The 6,902-nt window shown below is 31.3% G+C and overlaps 1 long non-coding RNA gene across 1 annotated transcript; it reads right to left on the bottom strand.

Annotated features, from left to right (window-relative positions):
- Positions 1 to 455: 455 nt before the first annotated feature.
- LOC139704159 (uncharacterized) lies at positions 456 to 3,749 on the bottom strand. The gene is made up of 4 exons (XR_011706204.1): positions 3,687 to 3,749; positions 3,282 to 3,354; positions 638 to 695; positions 456 to 545 (listed from the first exon to the last, which is right to left on the bottom strand). It is a non-coding gene; the product is annotated as an uncharacterized lncRNA (long non-coding RNA).
- Positions 3,750 to 6,902: the final 3,153 nt, after the last annotated feature.

Here is a 6,902-nt window from a genome sequence, read left to right as displayed (position 1 = left end):
TCTAAACATTCCTATGTTTGGCCTAATATTCAATTGCTGCTCTTATTAATTTCAATATTTCTTATTTTAAATATCAGCCATATTGACAATCATTCAATCTGGATACTTATCTTTCCCTTCATAAATAAATTCTTTGTATGCATTCCCTTTTCTCAGCTTCATATTCACAAATCTGTGATTTTGGCTTATTTTCTATTTATTTCCTTCCATAAGGACACACCGAAAAATTGTTTATTCCCACCACATTCTATCAGTGTTAATTCTATACATATACCTCACCTGTTGCTTGTTTTCTATTATAATCTTGTAGCCTTATATTTCTTTCTAGGATGTTTGTCTTGATAAAAGATGATATGTTAAAAAAAAGGAAAGAGAATTTTTAAAAACACATTACCTTTGAGTCAGGTGATGTAAAGAAAAGACAATCATTCTTTATTCTGATTGCCTGCACAAGTGTGGTTTCAACTATGTCATTCTTTTTAATGGCAGGGTTACCATTGTCAGGTTAGTTTCCACTGTTTTGTTCCCAGTGTCATATTATACTTCTGACAATAAAAACAAAATAAACAGTATATAAAAATTCTGTAATTTCAAGTCAATAAGCAGCACAAAATCAGGCAGTCTTCAAATAGCTTACCATCCTTCGTGGATTGCCTTGAAGTTTCAGTTAATTTTTCTCCTTCTTCCGGGGTGTTCTAGAAAGAAAAAAAAAGATTAAGGCATAATAAGAACCAAAGTTGACAAAATAATAAATGTTTTCCATGACTGCAGGGTACAACAGAAAGAGCAGAGGTTTCTGAATCATTTTTCTGTATACTCAAACTGAATTCTCTCACTTACTAAGCTGTATATTCTCATGAGGTAAAGATTATGAGTCATGATACAGAGATCTCCAAAATGTCACTCCACTTATATCCAACTGATTGTTACACAAATACTGAAATCCATTATATTATTTTCTTAAACTGAATGATGTAGGATAAAAATGGTAGTCATCTGTATTTAGAGTACTTTTGAAAAAGATTAATAATATGAGAAATTATATGTGATATTTCAATGTTTTATGACTTATATTGGCATGAATTACCTCTTAAGGAGAAAGCTCATAAAACATGAGCTTTTAGAGTTATCTATTAAATAAGATTGATTGGATTCATAAACAGTATAAGTTTTGTCCATCCTATGGAAAAATGTGACACCTTGTTCCTATGTGTCAAATAGCTGAAGATAAACGACTATACAAATTTTGATCCTTCCAAGAAAAAAAAGAAATGATGAAAGCAATCTTGTGGAGATGATATCAATGAATATAAACCACACAGAGCTGCTAAACAGAAACATTAACTCAATAAACAAACCACAGTGACAGAGATGGCACAATGAATAGACACTGAAGAGATGTATTCTGCAAGGAAATATTAAGAATTGGAGTAAGTCATTGTTTTAGAAAGAGATGTATGGTCTTTTTATCCTAGTACCTTCATATAATTAAGTTAACAAAATAATAAGATATAAAACAATAAAATACTTAAAAAAATAGGTGGCACTGCCAATTACATCACCAGGTTTGCTTGACATAGGTAATGAGACAGTGAAATAAGTCATTTTCAAAAAGATAAGCAAGAAGGAAGAAACAAGCAAATTTTCATCTGAAGACCAAATCTAAACTCAAGTTTGGAGCAGGCTTGAAGGATATTCTGGTTCCTACTTTCATATTTATGACATCACTCTAATTTGTTTATTCCTCCTTTATGACATCAATTTGAGATAACTTACTCAAACTTTCACATCCCATATATTAAAAGAGAATGCAAACTTGAAACATATTTTTAAATTCAGTAGACTTAATTACTAGTTATATCATGCACATTATATTACATAGGATGATTAATTATGTAGAAATTTATTTTCTCCACATTTATTCATGTTCAACAATATATATAACACCAGCTTTTAGAAACGGTGCATTTCTCCAGGCCAAATGAGCTCGGTTAAGTTATGAATAATAGCATTCTAAATAGAACAGAGTATGATAGCTCTACACATTATTTTCCCCAAAATAAAAATTACACCATTCTTACTCACATAATTTTAGCTCTTCATGACTAAAATAAAATTCAAGTCATTTCAAAGAAAAAAAAAGAAGTATTTTTCATTTGAAACCTTATTTTAAGTGCTACAGGATATTTGCAAATATATTTCCTAACTTGGAATAATTCACAAAATTTGTAGAGTTTTACAATGAATATTTAAATAAATAAATATAGAAACATCTAAAATTTGAAATTTCAGAATGTGACATAAGTATTTGAATATTGTAAGAAACTATAGAGTGAAAAAAAAATCTGGGAAACTCAAGTATTACCATATAATTATTGAGAGTCTCTGCTTCCAGAACTGGTTATTACTTTGCATAGACCATCTACTCTTTAATTAGATGAAGAGAAAATTTTTAGAAAAGGTTCATTAAATTATTTATTTTTATTTTATATTGATTCTTTTCAGTTATACATCACAGTAGAAGTTATATACTAGGATATAATTATAAAAGCATAGAATATAATTTGGTCTAATTCAGACCCTAGTACTTCCTTCTGTTCTACTGATCTTTCTGCTATTTACTTATACTTTTTTTTAATTAGTGTCATCTTTAGTGGAAAGACTCAGAAATTATAGATATGGAAGCCCTTTTTAATACAAGTGTTAAGATATAGATTCTAGAATTCTGAGTTGCCATAATTCCCAATATTACTTTAGTATAAATACAGAGCAAAGGATAGAAATAGAGGAAAAAAGGTTTCATTAAATGTTATGGTACAAAAATATCCAGGGTTCAAGTCAAAAAAGAAAAGCTACTTGCCATGCAAATTATATATTACAAGCTAAAACCACCAGGAAACTTCTATGATTCTATAAAAATTAATTTAGGCACAAGTGTTGTAAGTCTTGTAAGTACAATTTAAAAGATACAATAATGTAAACTGACCAAAAAAAATCCTTGACTAAAAATCATATTTCCTCTGCAGTTATAAAGCTCTTCCTAATGCAATTTGTCTGTCACTATGTATTTCCCAGCCTATCTTTTCTTCCATCCCTCAAGACCCTCTTGAGAGAACACTGATACAAAAACATTTTTTAAATCAACATAATTCTCTAAAATAGATTCTTCTTAGCAAATTTTCATATAAAACGTCAGAAAAATATATCTAATTTTCCAGCATTAATACATTAAAACACAAAATTCAGAGCAAGAACATACATTTCACAAAAGATCACTTTACCTTAATATGAGCATCATAGATGTCCTCATCCATTGCAAAGCAGGAATCACCTGGATGAGGTTTTTTGGTAGATCTTTAGAGCAATAATGTAAAGCAAAAATAGGTGAATAGTTTTCTTTTTAAAATAAACTCTGTTTAAAGTTTAGGTATAATTTATTAAATGATGTTTCTTGATTAATATAATTAAAATATGACCTCCATTTTTAAAATAAAAATACTCATATTTACTTCTTTCTGCCTCTACTGCTCCGAAACTATGAAATATTCAATGAGGGTACTCTTAGTTCCAATTCAGAGTGAAGCCAATATATCAGCAAAGAACCTGAGAATAATTTATTCTTGAAAATTGCCTGGCTTGAAGGCTGAACTTAAAACCCAAATAATGGCTGAATTTTTTTTTCTCACCTGAAATGAAACAATCTTCTGATAATCGAAGACAAGGTAGCAAGATGCAGAGTCCCCTCTCTGTAAAATAATAAGCAAGATGGCTTGAAAATGGCAGTCATTGTTCTTCAGCATGGAAATCACCAATAAAAATATCCTATTACTTGCCTTTACCCAAAAATAGTGCAAAGAGCTCCCCGAATCTTTTAAAATTTTTTGAAAGTTAAAAAGTACATATATATATAAATATATATACACAAATATATATATGCATATATATATATATATATATATATATATATATATATTCAGAATACAGATATATACATATATGTGTCTATATGTGTGTGTGTGTGTTTGTGTATATATATATTTTAGAATACTTCTGTCAGATGCCTTAAAACATATTATGAAATCAATTTTTCCTAAACAAGTCTCACTTTATTCAGGTCCACATAACTAGCAAGCACTTTAAAATATTTACAGGCACTCAGACACTCAAAGAAAAAGACTGACAGAAAAAGCAGAGTCTTGATATTTGTACCTCTGTTTCCCTGAATATTATCTAAATGAATATTATCTAAATGTCCTCCTTTCTCTGGGAATCCATTATTTGGCCAGCCTGTCAAACACATGATGAAAGACTAGAGGGTACTTTGACTAGTTGCTGAAATTCCTTAAGATTCTGAAATTCTCTGAATTTTTGCTTCTGTGAACAGAAAAAATAATATTCAATTGATAAAATAAAACAAAAACACCAAGAAAACAAAACAGACAATAAAAATAGATATTAAAGAAAAGATTATAGTCATAGAAGAAGGAAAAAAGATTATAAAAAGTCTTTCTAAAATGGATAGGGGAAGTAATTGAAGGATAACTGACAAGAAAATCAGAAAATATAGAAATCAGTTAGAATGTCCTCTAAGGATTAATATAATTAATACTACATTATCTAAACAATGGTATTCTTCACTTCCAGAAAAATAATCTCGCCAGTATTTGCCTGATCTTGTTTATTAGAAAATCATGTGGCCATAGATCTGTGAGATTTTCCATAAAATTTTGATGTATTAAAAAAATGGTTACAAGTGGAACTGTCAAAAATGTCAGGACAAATTTCTTGGACTTTCAGGCTTCACGGGTAAAATGTAAATCAGTTAACACACAACTGCCTTTGAATTTCTGAATTGATGATATAGAATTGATAATACATCTTGGTATCAATCTGTAAAGTGAGGTAATACAATGGATTTTTCAGCTAGGTAAGGCTACAGTCTAACCACAGGCCTGATATTTATTAATTAAGTGAATATGGGACAAATTGTCAACCTTATGGATGACAGCTACATCATTAGTAATTAAAAGGTTATAATAGCAAGGACACTTTCAAAGTCTTTGTAAGACAACTTTAGAAAACAAGTGTTAACTGAATGTGATGTCTGTCCCAGACTAGAACACTCAACAATCCTTTTATCTTCACTCACCACTTAGTTAGTAGACATTTTTTTAATCTATAAATTCATACCTTTTTAATGAGTCATCTTTAGAACTTTCTTTCACTATTAAAGAAAATAGTAAATATATATTTAATCAATGGCAGAAATGTAAAATATTAAAAGCTTATGACTCTGATATTTTATTATAAAATATTTCTACAGGCTCATATCTGAATAAATTTTTATAATTATTATTAATTATATTTTTGACAGGCAAGTAAATGCATTAACAATTTTTATGTCCCCTACTTTGTATTTATAAATGCAAAAAAGAAATGAGGGAATAATAAAAATTTGACACTTAAAAGTAAATTGTTGGTCCCATAACCATAACCCTTACTAAAAGCTTCAAGATGAAAGAAAGTGTTATCATTGTCAAATTTAGTAACATAAAGATAACAGTGTCAAACAAGGGGAGACACAATGGTGGATTAGCAGGAAGTGACTTTTCTCACAGCTCCATTACATGGGACTCAGAGAGTGAGAAAACTGCTTCTCTGTGAGGTGGGTCATAAAAGAATGTCACTGATACTCAATATTGGAAAGAGAACCTTGGAAAAATTGGTAATTTAGGGTGGGTTAGACAAAGATGAGAAAGAGAACTGGAGCTTAGGTTCTGATAGAAGTGAGGGAAGTCAGTACACAAGGATAAGAAAGAGTAAAAAGTGCTGCATACAAAAGGCTAGGGTTGTGGCTTAGTGGTAGAATGCAAACCTAGCATGCATGAGGCACTGGGTACAATCCTCAGCACCACATAAAAATGAAATAAAGATATTGTGTCCACCTAAAACTATTACTACTACTACTAGTAGTAGTAGTAGTAGTAGTAATAATAGTAATAATAATAATAATAATAATAATAATAATAATGTGCTGCAGACAATCTTGGCACGCAGAACATGGGACAAGAGGGTCAAGTTGGCTCTGGACAGACCCAGGAGCTATTCTATTCATTAAACTGCTGCATGAATGTCACCCCTAGTCTGCATGCTATTCTTGGGGAGCTGAAGCTGGAGACGTGTTTGGACATCTTCACTACAGCAGCACCAATTCAAACTGGGAACTTAGATTCATGTGGGGCTCAGTCTGATTCATGAATCTGGCAGACACCAGCCACAAGATTTAAACTGAGCCTACCAAATTAGAAAAATTTCTGGCATGGACAGCATTTTTCCTTTCCAACATGCAAGTCAGAGAAGCTGAAGAGAGCCTTCCTTCCTCTCTTCCCTTGACACAACAGTGCCCAGGACCAGTGGCAGGTCTTAAAAATCTGAATGAGCAGGACTGATGGAACTTGGTGCTTTGGGGAAAATCTCAGGAGGCCAGAAAGAACAGTACCCTTGAGAAACAAAACTGGTGAAGGACTGGCTTCCCCTCTCATGAGTGTAGCCCTGGGGAGAAGAGTGCAGTGTACTCCAAGAGGTTCACTGATTTATTTATGCCCATTAACTTTCCATGCAATAAATGTAATCCATCACACAAATAGACACAGAGATGAGAACACATAATCTTCCAAATAGATGCAGCATCTATTTTTGTCAAAATACCACATCCATCCATGCTTTAAACACTAAAAACAATAGGAATGAAATATCATACCTCAACACTGTAAAAGCTATATATGACAAACCCAAGGCCAACATAATTCTAAATGGAGAACTACAGCATTCCTTCTAAAATTGAAATGAGAGAGGGATGCCTACTTTCACTACTTCTATTAGTACACAAAGGAACTCTTAGC

The sequence above is a fragment of the Marmota flaviventris genome, unplaced genomic scaffold (assembly GCF_047511675.1).
Source record: "Marmota flaviventris isolate mMarFla1 unplaced genomic scaffold, mMarFla1.hap1 Scaffold_398, whole genome shotgun sequence".
NCBI classification, from domain to species: Eukaryota; Metazoa; Chordata; class Mammalia; order Rodentia; family Sciuridae; genus Marmota; species Marmota flaviventris.
Note: the sequence above shows the minus strand (reverse complement) of the source record. Positions and strands in the feature narration are given on the sequence as shown.